The sequence below is a fragment of the Psammomys obesus genome, unplaced genomic scaffold (assembly GCF_907164565.1).
Source record: "Psammomys obesus unplaced genomic scaffold, mPsaObe1.curated_primary_1811, whole genome shotgun sequence".
NCBI lineage: Eukaryota > Metazoa > Chordata > Mammalia > Rodentia > Muridae > Psammomys > Psammomys obesus.
In genome coordinates, this window is record NW_026593286.1 from 13482972 (window position 1) to 13496663 (window position 13692).

At 44.8% G+C, this 13692-nt stretch overlaps 1 protein-coding gene across 1 annotated transcript in view; it reads right to left on the minus strand.

Annotated features, from left to right (window-relative positions):
* Sgpp2 (sphingosine-1-phosphate phosphatase 2) overlaps positions 1 to 13692 on the minus strand; it is a 113580-nt gene that overhangs the window by 3483 nt on the left and 96405 nt on the right. The window lies entirely within an intron of this gene.

A 13692-nucleotide genomic window follows, 5' to 3' on the forward strand; every position in this document is an offset into this window, starting at 1 on the left:
AGAAGAGAACAGTGATGGGTTGGCACTGGAAGTACAATCTCTGCATGGTTTTGTATTATGTTTGTATTCAAGTAAAATATAAACCTAAGAATTCAAAGCGAAAAGAGGAAATAATATACATATTCAACATGTTACGAGTGTCACATACTTTCTTAGAAGAGCGTTTCTGCATTTTAGAATAAATTCTGAACTTCTTTCTGCATGAGTGGTTGGTAGTCTCAGGGTCATTTAATCTTACTTTGTTATATACAACTTAGATCACAAAAAAAGTCAGTCTTCACAGAGGTGGCACCACCCTTTCTTGAGAGCTCTAAACTGTTGCACTGTATTAAAAAAAACAAAAAAACACTGAATATTAAACATTACCAGCTGAATGACCCATCAGCTCCTGAACCCACTTGACTAGAATAAAAACCACAGAAGAAATGCTCGCCGATATAAATAAAGCCACTGGGCAGTTTATAGCAGAGGAATATACTGTTTAATACTTCTTTTCTAATATTTAAAATACTCCAATATTTACTCATACAAGATAGAAGAATGAAATCATACTGGGGAGAAATGAGAACTTGTGTTTCCGAGACAACTGATATTTGAATGTATTAATAATCACCCCAAACCGGATATACCCCCAGATTCTTGACAGGATGAATGGGTAAAAATCTTGTGGTATATTCATGTCCTGGAATACTTTTCAGCAGTCAAGAAGCAGTGAACTATGGATGCATAGTACAACTTGGGTACAATCTCCAGGAAATGCTTCTGAATGAAACAAGCCAACTCCAAGCGTTGTATACTGCATGCTTCTATTTATATGACATTAATAAAACACAAAACAACGGTGACAGGGAACAGTATCAGCCATTGCCTAGGGGACTTGGGTTATCCTGTGTGACCAAAAATGTGTGATAACTTGGGTTATCCTGTGTGACTGCATCAAGGATGCTTTGATACAGTCTGGGGATAATGAAACTATTCCATACTGAGACGGTGATTACAAAAATTTATTTGTGTGTTAGAATTCGTAAAACCTAAAAAATACATGATTTTATATGTGTGTGTGCACACGTGTGCACACCAGAGCCTGTGGAGGTCAAAGGGAGTTTGGTTCTTTCCACCATGGGGGTCCTAAGGATTGCTTAGAGCATCAGGCTTGGTGATAAGCAAGCGTCGTCTTTACCTGTTGAGCCATCTTACCAGCCCCAAATTCACAAAATTTTATGCCAAGAAGAGTCAGTTCTTTAACAACAATAAAAAGCAAAACAAAACAAAACCCATTTCAAACAAATGAAAATGCTAGTAGGTTCCTTTGTTCCATCTACTAACATTGCTGCCTGCCAGTTGCTGTATTTTAGGGGGGCCCCAGAGACCTAGAGAGGACCCTAACTTTGTACATCTATCTTCTCATACTATGTGGATGATTTCCTAGACTCTCTTCCTCACCCAGTTCTTCAGACAAAATTCTGTTAGCTGGGCATGGTGGTGCATGCATGTAACCTCAGCATTTGGGACGTGGAGGCATGGGGCTGATGAGTTCGAGGCCAGTTTGGACTAATAGTGAGACTCTGATTCAAGAAACCAAAGGAAAAGTTGAATCTGTTAACGGAGCTGCCTTCCACTCATCACCTGTCTGCAAAATGCCACATGCTTTGTGGGGCAGAAACCTGTCAGCAGCTTTTAAAAGTACTCATTTGTCCTCTGACCTAGTAACCTCACCGTGGTGACCTGGCCCGGGGCCTGTAGCTGTCCACATCTGAAGTGAGGTCGTCATGTTCTTCACAGCAGTGTTGCTGGCGAAGGCAAGAGGCTGGACTCACCAAGTCTCCCTCTAGTAGCATCATTCCCTTTAACTGCCGTGTATTTACACCATGGCTGTGGCAAGATGGGGACGCTCCAAAGACTTTAAAAAGGCAAGGCGGGCCTGCTAACAATGGCAGAACTCAGCTTTCTCCTGGTCGTGTTCAACCCGTCTGGCAACATGTCCAGATGGAATCTGCTTTAGCAGGACTGAAGCTGCCAGGGCCGAGCTATCAGCAGTGGAGTAGCAGAAATGCAGATAGGTCTTTACAGAGCAGTACACTTGGGGGCTGGGCGCACAGTGGGAAAGGGGACTTTTTGCACTGGAATTTTCTATCGCGTGTATGAATTTATCTCCTTTGGGAATAAGCGAAGTTAAATTCAGCATCTTCTCCAGGTGGGACCTGCCCATTGATGGCCACGGGAGTGGGGACCTCTGTGCAGAGGGTGTGCTGAGGCCCAGAATATTTAATCTGTGTGTTTAAAAGAACACTACTCTTAAGGGTTGGGTGGGGGAGAGGGAAAGCCAGGCTTGAGTTCAACACCACAAAAGAGCTGGTCCTCTCCCAGGGGAGAGAAGGTTCTGCACTCTGAGGGGCTCTCATCACCTCAAACAGTCTCATGTCTGAGCTGTAAGGAAGTCAACAGGGACAAAGAGGGCATTCGCCTCATTATATAGCGCAGAGATAAACTGCAAGTCCCTTCTGGAAGGAAGACTCCCGAGGCCAGATCACTCTTCCTTGTTCCCCCAGCCATGATTGCTCCTGGGGCCATTTTGATGGCAGCAGGTCTCATGGAGCCAACCAACAAGGTCCTCAATTAAAACTCTCCTCCAGGTGTCAAATCGCCCTCCTCAATCTGATCAAAGGTGCAGCCAGGAATCTGTGCTCTGGCTCCCCAGCATAATCTAAAGTGAAATCTAAGGTTAAAACAGAACAAAGTAAAAACCAGGAACACCAGCCTAGAGCCAAAACACAGTCAAGGTTCTCAGCATTTTCCAGGAATTTCTCGCCGCTTTTTCACTTCACTTCACTTCACTTCACTGGCTCTGCTTGCTTTTTACATTTTGTTTATGTATGTTTTTGAGCTGGGCATGGCAGCTCGTGCCTTTGATCCCAGCACTTGGGACACATACAGGCAGATCTCTGTGAGTTCAAGGCGAGTCTGGTCTACATAGGGAGTTACTGGAGCATGGGCAACATGCCAGTGGCTCCACATCCCAAGAAAAATGACTCCATTATAACCATTAAGGGCTCCTCAGGGAGAGCCCCTCCCCATTCCCTGATGGAATCCCGAGTAGGTCTTCTTCAGATTGCCTTTGCTGCTGTGAGTTCATGTCCTGAAAACAGTGAGCACGCCTCCTAGTCTTCTGGCTCAGACATTCTTTCTGCCCCCTCTTCCACAATGTTCCCTGAGCCTTGGAGGGGATGATGTCGATTTAGGACTCGGTCTCAACAGCCATTTGTTTCCATTAGTTCTGAGCTCCTGCCCACATAACCGCCGACCACCATGAACAGAAGCTTCTCTGCTCCAGACTTTGAGCCTACTTGCTTTCTGTAAACACGACTAACACCGTTTTCCATTCCTTTAGCTAGAGTGTGCATAAGCTATCTCTACCTGCCAAGTTCTTACAGCTCCTCTTTAGGGCTCAGCTCCAGACTATGCTTCCCTAGAACACTGTTGTCCATCTCCACAGTTGGCAGTGACCTCCCTAAACTGGAGGTGAAGAGCCATATTTCATATGCTTCCTTTTTTTTTTTTTGTCTTTGCTGTGATTAGATACTTTCCTCCGGGCTCATCAAAAGTGTCTGACCAGAAAGTCAAGTTGCTTACTTCTTTATCTTCCTCAAGGCTCCTGGACCAGTAGAACAGACATTTACTTACAGAGTCAGGAGGCAACAGTTTTCTCGTACCAGGATGTCTGGGATTTGGCTACCCATTGTTTCAAAGTATAAATTAGAATTCACCCTATTTTTTTCTGTCTTCTTTTGTAATTACAGTTACCAAAGTCCCTGACATCTGGTTGGAATAGTCTTTATGAAGTAATTGTGTTCCTCTTCAACCCAAACTAAATTATTTTGGTCCACAGTCCCAGCATTTGAAGCAAAACTAATTTTAGCCAACATGGATGAAATGAAGATGAAATTTCTCCCCTCCCTTTTAGCCACATATTTGGACTTTTAGCCATGAAAAGTGATACTATAATAAAGATACTATAATAAAGATAATAAAGTGATACTGTAACAAAGATATTTAGGTATTTTTGTAAGAAAAACACTTGATCCATAACTAGTGAGATTTCCAAGTTGGGGACTATATGTTTCTTATAATAAAATTATTTTTAAAAATACTTCTAAATAGAAGAACTTTAAATGCTCTAAATTTATTTTTAAGTAACATTCTTTTAGAGACAGGGTCTTCTCATTTTGTAGGTCAGGTAGGCCCTAGCACTGGTCCAAAAACAAAGACAAAAACAAACAAACAAAAAAACCCTCCAAATAACAACAAAACCCAAGCCCAAACAAATAAGTAAATAAAACACCAAACCCTCACAAATGTTTCCAGAGATGAAGATAATTAAAGTACAAAGCATACAACATTTTATAAACACGTAGGTCTATGATTCTACTCAAGGAATTTGAAGAAAATGAAGAAAGTAAAATTGTTCACAAAAGTTCACATCACGTAGGGTGCTGGGGAGACAGCTTACCTGGTGGAGTGCTTATATAACATTCAGGAAAAACCAGCACCAACACAGAATAAAGCTATGACATAGAGCCATACAGCTGTCATTGCAGCATGCAGGGCATTGGAGGCAGGAAGGTCAAAAGTTCAAGGTCATCATCAGCCAGAGTGAGTCTAATGACTGCTTAGAATATATGAGATTAGGTCTCAGGAAGAAAGAAAGGAAGGGAGAGGGGGAGGAAGGGAGGGAGGGAAGAAGAGAAGGAAGGAAGAAGGAAGAAGGAAGGAAGGAAGGAAGGAAGGAAGGAAGGAAGGGGAAGGAAGGAAGGATTGTTACACTTAAGGACAGTTTTTGTTGGGTTATTGCAGTTCATGCAACCAAGATCAATGGTAATGTCCTCCACTAGAGAAAACCAGAAAGCACAAAGCAAGAAAAATTAGCATAAAGAAAGAACACACATCACAGTACAACTCTGAAAAGGCATGAATTGTTCATGTTCCATGGCTCACACAAAAAAACGAGATGAGCAAACACATTACTTCCTTATTTAATAACAGAGGAAGGACATTTTCAATTTGCAAAAGACACGTCTGAGAAATCTCATTTTCCTCCCCATTGCTTCAAAGTTAACAGCAAATGAGGTGTATTGAAGAGACTACAAACTTTAATCTTAACACACACACACACACACACACACACACACACACACACACATATGTATTTATACACACATGCATGCACACAAATACTTGAATGCATGAAGGAAATATCACAAGGGAATAAAATGGCGAAAGGTGGGTTTTCTCTGGGTGGGAACATTACAGAGGACTTCCATCCTCCCTGTGCTCTGCTGACTCATTGCCATAATTTCCTGAATTTTCTGCAGTTAACACCTTTTTCTTTTTTCTCTCAGCACAGTATTTATTTAATTATAGACTGTTTTCTGAATGTAGCCAAAGATGGCTTTGAACTCCTAATCCTCCTCCCTCTACCTATAGATCTCCGATAGGACAGTGTGCACCACTATGCCCAACTTAGGATTGTTACATTAATAAAAATGTCATCAGACTCCTCACAAGAGCCCAGCTTTGGGCCTAGCCTCAGTCAACAGATGAATGGCTAAAGAAAACGTGTTTTGTACACATAGTGGAGTTTCATCCAGCCAAAAAGCAGAGAGGAACCACGTCATTTTGGGACAATAGACAGTAGTAGAAGTCACTGCATTAAGCAAGATAAGCCAGATGCAGAAAGACAAGTACCACAAGCTTTCTGTCACATGTAGAAGTGAGAATAAAATAAAATAGATACTCTGAAAGTGACAGAGGATTCCTACTAAGAAGGGAGTGTCAGGACAAGATGTCCATCAACATGTGACATCGTGTATTCTTATCCTTAGCCAAGCAGAAAGGGCTCATTCACCTTTTGGTGACTATCTCTGGAGATTTCTACAGTGTTCCCTTACCTCTCAAGAACTGTCTACGCTGGGGAGTTCTGGTCTTCTGTCCTTTTCTCATGTGTGGTTTACTGGGAGAGATGTTCATCATCGTATCTCCCAGCTTCTCTCATAAAGAACTCTATTGAGGGGTTAACTCTGCCCAAGGTTATCTGGCTGGAAAGGCGGGCAGAGGCAGACTCGCTCAGTTTTGCAAGGAATGCTTTTAGATCCCTGGATGATTTAGGCATTTAGGCTGGGGAACTCTGGCTCTAGCATCTTCCTCTCTGCCAGATGCCCTGCTGAGAACATGAAGGGCCTGCTCTGCCCTCGACAGCCTCACAGACAGAGCTGAAGCCAGGAACCCAGGCAAAGCCAAGATATGCCGAATGCTCTGAATGCCACGACACTGACAATGAACCAAGCCAGACCTGGCCTTCATCTGGAGAGTAGCTGCTGCAAACCTGCCAGTGTTTCCTCCTGAACATCTTCCGGTATGCTTTCCTGTGCTAGCACCGGTTTAATTTCGTTTCTCAGATAATAAGGACAGGCTTCAACTGCCTCACAAGCAGGAGGCCACAGTGCTCATGAATATGACTATCCATTCCAGGGACAAACCTGTGTGTTGTGTAATTAGCATTTGTACGGAGAAGGAAAGTACTGTGTAAATTCAAACACTGTGAATTCTGATCTTCTGTCCTCTCCACGAGTGTGCTTTACTGGGACAAATGTTCATGGTATCTCCCAGCACCTCTCGTCAGGAACTCTACTGAGGAGTTAACACTGCCCACGGTTATCTGGCTGGATGTCGACAGACAAGCCAGGTGTGGTGGCCTGTAACCCGCAGCGCTCAGGGGCCTTGCTGAAGTGAGAACCTGTTTCAAGGTTCAGTGGGGCACGAGCACCGGCCCCCAGGAGAAGGCCACATGGGTGTGGTGGACCACCTGTAATCCCAAACTCGGAGTCCCTGAGACAAACTGGCTAGATTAGCTGACTCAGGAAGATCTGGATTAGAGCCTGCCTCCGTAAAGAAAGTGGAGAGCTCTCAGGGGAAACGCCCAGTGTCAGTCAACCTTTGCCCTCACACCACACGCACACGAGTGAACCACATGCGTGTTTGCCCACACGCAAGCAACCACCTCACACAGAATAAAAATTTAAAAAATAAGCAGAGGTCAGTCAGAAGCAGAAAGCCGAGTAAATCTCCTGGTCCTGAACAGTAGGCTCTTCTGCTGTCATGGGACCTGGGAGTGAGTGCTGTGTCACTCTGTTGCCTCCTTTGTGTGTCATAGCTGTCCTGGAAGCCACTCTACATGGCCTAGGATCGTCACAAATCGAGGACGAAGGACCAGCAAGCACGGCACTTTGTAGCTACAAAGAGAGGCTTGAAAGGACCTTAAGAAACTCAGTGACGCTGCAGAGACGCCACATGAGGCAGAGAAGAGTACACCAGCTTCCTCAGGCTGTGGTTTTAACGAACAAAGCGAGGATATTTAAAGATTCAATAGAAATTACATTGATAGCTTTAACAGGGAATATTTTTTCCGTGGCTGTGTTGAAATATTACGAAGTATAGATGGAACAGGGCAAGGCAGTGTAGTTCAGGCTTGCCTAGCAAGTTCCCCCCCAAATTAATAAATCATAAAAACTGTAGATGTGATGTCCCATGTCTATAATCCTGCACTCAGGAGGCAGAGGCAGGAGGATCAAACAGTGCAAGGTGAGTCCCGGCTACCTAGCGAATTGGGGACCTTGTCTCAAAAACGTGGACATTAGGCAAAGCCTCACTTTAATGTCACGCAAGGACAAAGGCCACCTGAAGGTCCCAGGAGGGGGGAACCCTGCCCACCTCCCTGTTTACTGCGTCAAGTCATCAGCCAGCCTGAGCAACACAGGTTGCTGAAGACAGAACCTACATCACGCACTGGACACGGAGAGGCTGAGCTGGTGCACACAGAGCCTGCACCCCTACGTGTTAGTGTCTTTGGAACAGGAGGGCACTTTGCACTAGGGTCATGAGCGTCTGCTGCTGTCCCTGGCTTGTATGCTCGCACGCCACATCCAAACTCAGGTCCCCAGTGCTCGCACAGTGGGCACTTTTGCCTCTGAGTCAGCTCTCCAATCCCCCGTAAGTTTTCTTTAAATGGTACTAGTATGCTAAAAGATAAGGCAGGCGTTATGTTTCTGAGGGAAATCATATAATCGGGTTTATTATAGCTTTGTATGATATCAGTATTAAGTAGGAAGCTATTGGGGTACGGTGTCTATTTCAAAACTTTACCCCTACCTAGCCCGATTTAGGAAATCATCACTGTCTTCTCATGTCTCCGCAGAGTCTAACTTGTTAGTCGATCTTCACAAACCACACCGACCTCCCCACCCCAAGTTCCCATGTGTGTAAACAATCTAGGTGTGATGAGTGGCAGGGCTTGGCGGGCCAGTGGGATTATGACATGTTTCCAGGCAGGCTTTATCATCATCCCGGACAACTGCTGAGGCACTCACGAAAATGGCAGGGACGGGAGAAGGACTCTCCACCGGGAGACACAAAAGACAGTGTCAAACCCTTAAATGACCTTTCCGGAGCCCGGGTGGGCAGCAGGGCCTCTGAGTAACCAGAGAGCAGAGCAGTCCTGTTCCGTGCGGTGTGAGTGTCCTACAGGTCCATGCAGGTTGTGTGGAATCGGCATCTCCACTGCCTTTTCTGTGTGTGTGTGTGTGTGTGTGTGTGTGTGACTGCTCTCCAAACTGCACCCACAGAGAAGCTCTTGTAGGGGCCTTCCAGGGACGCAGGTCCAGGTGGGACCTAACGTTGCATTTCTAACAAACCCTCGGGCGATGCTGAGGGGCACGGGTCTTACTGGCGAGTGACCAAGTCCACCTTGACTTGCTAGATTACAGAGGCCATCACAGAGTCACGAAAGAAAGGTCTCCCGCTTTCTTTTGTGAAACACACACGTGAAAAGAAAAGCTTCAGAATGGATGGGAAAGATCATCTTGGGAAGCGAGGTTCGGAGACAGTGATACTTGGGCACACAGAGGTAAAAGGGGACTCTGGGAGTTCTTGGTGGCTCTGGTGTCAGGCCTGTTCCCACCTGGAGGAAGAGGAAATCTCCTGTTGTCCTCTGTCCATGCTCTTGGGCTGTGTTGGCTTGTGCCCTGGATGCTGGGTCTGTACTCAAAAGCTAAGTTCCCCAAGAGAGTACTGTGCAGCTAGCTCTCCTAACCATGAGAGACTCCTGGCACCTTGCTTTGCTTTGCAGAGTGTCAAGAAGGTGTAAGAGCTCTGATTGCTTTCCTTAAGTTTTCATCATTTGGAAAAAGGGAGAAAAAAAATAAGGCCTCCCTCACAAAGTTGCTGTGAACTATCCTATGAGGTAGCTAATACATGTAAAGCAGTTACAACAGTGGTTCTCAACCTTCCTAATACTGAGACCCATCAACATAGTCCTTCATTTGTGGTGACCCCCAACCATACTGTATTTCATTGCTACTTCATAACTGTGTTTTGCTACTGTTACGAACTGTAATGTAAATGTCTGATAGGCAGTATATCTGATACTCGACCTGTGAAAGGGTCATCACAACCCACAGATTGAGAACTGCTGGCTTAGAACAGTGCTTAGAAGATGCAAACACATAAACGCTTATAAACACATCTGCTATGCTATGTGATATATGCTAGGTAACATCCCTCCCCAGAAAACTACAACATCCCTGAGAAAATGCAAAGGTCTGAGTACATCCATGGGCAGGGATGGCCAGCATTGCAAGATGCCAGTTCTCTCAAAATGATACACAAACACACAATTTAATCAAAGTAAGGGCCCAGCAGTGGAGAAAATGATAACGCTGTTCTGAGTGCAAAATTAATACGGAAATACAAAGAGCCAAGAAGAGCAAGGAAGAGGGCTGGCAGGCCTTCAGCACCTGCCATCAACACTTACAGAACAGTGGTAGCACATGCCTGCAGTTTCAGTCATTCAGGGAGGCTGAGGGAGTTTGAAGCCAGGCTGGGTAGTATATAGTGTAGCAAGACTGGGTCTCAAAGGTACCACCACTAATTTTATATATGTGTGTGTGTGTGTAATTAGTATATATAATATATAATATTATAACATATATAATAAGTAATATAATAATAATAATATATAACATGAAATATAATACTTTATGATGAACATAAAGTATAATTTCACAGATTTAAGGGAGAGGGAAGGATGCCAATGCATCAGGGAGCATCTGAGATGTTCCCAATTATGTGACCTTAAACAAGTGGACAATGGAGATGCAGAGTGGAAGCTGCAAGGGATTTCTGGGGTGGGGGTGATGCTGCGTTCTGATGCCAGTTGTGTTTACATGCAGCAAAGTGCGCGTTCTTTGCTAGAAGTCCCCTGAGCTGCACGAATATAATTTGGGCTCCTTATGTGACACATCCATGAAAATATTTTGTAAGCTTTTTTTTCTTGTTTGAGCCACACAAATGAGGATTCTAGGATTAGACTCCATGTTTCTTATCCATCACATGCAGCATTAATCTTCTCTTTAATAACTAGCTATTGCTTACATAGTCATGCAAGGACCAGGTAGCAGGGGCTGTAGTCAGGACATCCAAGTCCATGAGGGAACACAGAACTTCCTTCTCCACTCCCAGCTGCTTTGTCATCCATTGATTAAATGAGATGTGCCTGGCATGCCCTGAGGACTTCCTGTGAGGTGTCCTTCCCTCCTAAGAACTGGTTTTGGGGAGCTGTCTCAATGGGTAAAGTGCTTGCTGCCTTAGCATAAGAACCTGAGCTCAGATCCCAGCACCCATGTCAAAAGCTAAGCATGGCCATGTGTGCCTACAGCTCTAGCACTGGGGAGGTGGACACAGGAGGATCACTGTGGGCTTGCTCTGCCCAGCTCCAGGTACAGTCAGGACTGGGTCTTTAAGGGAACAGTTAGAGATCAATAGAGATGAATATCTGATGCCCTTTCCTGACCTCTGTGTACATACACACCCGGGGGGAGGAGGGGAGAAAGGGAGAGGAAGAGAGAGAGAGAGAGAAAGAGAGACCTGGTCTCCCAGCCAAAATGCTCATGATGCTGATGTATAGGTTGGAGATAATTCCCTATCCATCACTCCAAGGTCACTAAGCCGGAAAACCTCTACTCTTAGAGATTTAGCTATAAGCATCCATGCTGACACAGTATTTGCTACTGTATGACACCTTCTATTTTATATTTTTGTTAGATAGGGATTATTCTAACAGCAAAACAAAATAACGCTGAAAAAAGTAGTCTTTGATATGGCGGACTCAGACCCATTGCAAAGAAATAAGATTAACAAAAACAAATAAAAGAAGAGCAAAATAGATTAACAGATGGTAATTTGTTACCACTGGTGACAATCCAGGGAACATTTACAGGGGCCACTGCCAGGAATCCGGCTGGGAACAAGGGTGGGAGGTGACGGCATGGGGAAGTAAGGAAAATTAGATTGTTATCCTCAAAGGACTCACAACCTAACGGGTCAGACAGATTGACTATATCCAAGCACACACACCACAGTTTGCATTTTCTTCCAACAAGAAGTAGAGACAGTATGAACTCAAATCGTCAGTGGCTCCTAACTGCTGAGCTATCTCTCTAGCCCTGTCTTTTACTATGTTTTAAACATCCCTGAAAACACAAACGAAGCTACAATATTCACCGAATATTTAAATTTCTTCTTTGGGTGACTGTTCTTGCTAACTGGTAAGCTAGCCTGTGCTTAGTAGATCTTTACATGAATCCATTTTCCACGTGGCTTTTGAAGTGTCATGAGGAACATGGGTAGCTTCCTGATGAGGCAGACAAAAGGGTCTCACTTCTTTTTTTTCCTTGAGTGAGGGTCTCACTGTCTAGCCCTGGCTGATCTCTAATTCACAGGGGTCTGCCTGCCTCTGCGTCTGGAGTGCTGGGATTAAAGACATGTGCCACTGTGCCCGGCCAGGGCCTCACTCTTGACGTATTATGTTTCTGCCTTCATGGCACTGGACTTCTCATTTTTAACATTTTAGGGGCTGGAGAGAGTACTTGCTACTCTTCCAAAGACCCAAGTTGGGTTTCCAGGAGTCATGTTGGGTGACTCAGAACCACCTGTAACTTTAGCTCTCGGACATAGAAGAGCCTCTTCTGGCCTCTGGGGGCCATCTGCATACATGTTGCAAACACACACACACACACACACACACACACACACACACACACCCCACACTGGGACTGGGGAGGTCACTTAGCAGTTCAGAGCCTATAATCCTCTTTCACAGGACTCAAGTTTGGTCCCCAGCACCCATGTTGGGTGACTCCCAACCACCTCTAACTCCAGCTCCAGGGATCCATTGACTTTGGCACCCTTCACAGGTACATACTTCCTCCCTACCACATAATAATACAGAGGAATCTTTTTTAAAAAGCCTCAAGCCATTTGAGACTCCCCTGAGGAGTGTCTGACCTCTGAGACGGTGGATTCTGCACCGACATTGGTCCTCAAGTTGGGTGAGATGGCCGAAGCCTGTAATCCCAGCACTTTCAGGGCTCGGGTTGAGACAGGAGGGTGGAGAGCCACTGCCTCAGAAAACAAAGAGGAGAGTTTGCTTTTAGATCTGATGTGGTTTAGAGACAGGGCTTATTTTTCAGGTCTCAGGAGTTAGTTAAAGAAGCTGATCCTTTTATCCGTCCAATGGGACCAACAGACAATGACTTAGTGCAGATTCAGGTGTGTGGTGTGTGTGCCCGAGCACATGTGTGCTTGCCGTGCCACAGCAAACATTGGTCTGTATGTTTTCCCCAAGAGCTGAAGAGGTGAGTCTTCTTTATTTTAACTAGGTCAACAAAGGAAAAGCTAAACCAAGTTTTTAAAAGTTAACTTTACATAATTCAAGGACTATGCTGCTTCTATTGGAGAGGCACACGGGCTTAAGAGAGGCTCCATGCTCCAGTGTATCTGGGTCACGTTACACATTCTCCTTGTTAGGAGAAATCCAAAAGGGCATGCCCACTAAAAGAAAACACACACACACACACACACACACACGAAAGCCTTTTTCTGTGAAAAGTTCAGCCAGTCCCGTCTTCTTGATTCTTTTCCCAGTAACTAGGACTCACCTAACTATCAGACACTCCAGGCAGAAATGCTAGATCCCAATCGATGCTCTGTCCCTGAACATGACTTTTTTACATTTTATTTGGGGAAACTGAAGACATTTTCAGTATGACCTACATGTAATACAGGGCCTAAGAAGGTCACAGGAACCTGTGGCTTTCTAATGGCCACCAACTACATGCTTCCCAATAGTTACCTTGGGGGTTTGTCTGAGCATCCTTTGAGCAGCTCTAACTGGAGTCCAGCTGCCTTCCAGCCACGAGGCCGGGGAGTCCCACCACCAGCCTTCTACATAGGGCTCTTGCCCAGCTTCCTCCTAGGGTCAAGGACTTCCAGGGGCCTGCTCATCCCACATGTACCAAACAGCAAATGGTGCCACAGTTGTGGCTTTTGGAACAGTATTGAAAAAGCAACAACAACAACAAAAAATTAGTTTGTCTATGTTGGCTGTGAGGATTGCACACCACGGACAGTTCCTGCCGGAAATTGTGCTAAGCCCTAACTTTTGTTCCTCTGATGCAGAACTCTTTCAATTTGCCTTCCCATCATCCCCAACAATGGCTGTCTGGAAGTCTTCTGGTTACTGAATAATTTTTTTTTTTTTTTGGTCTAAACGAAAGGAAAAAAAAAATCCAAAACATCACAAAC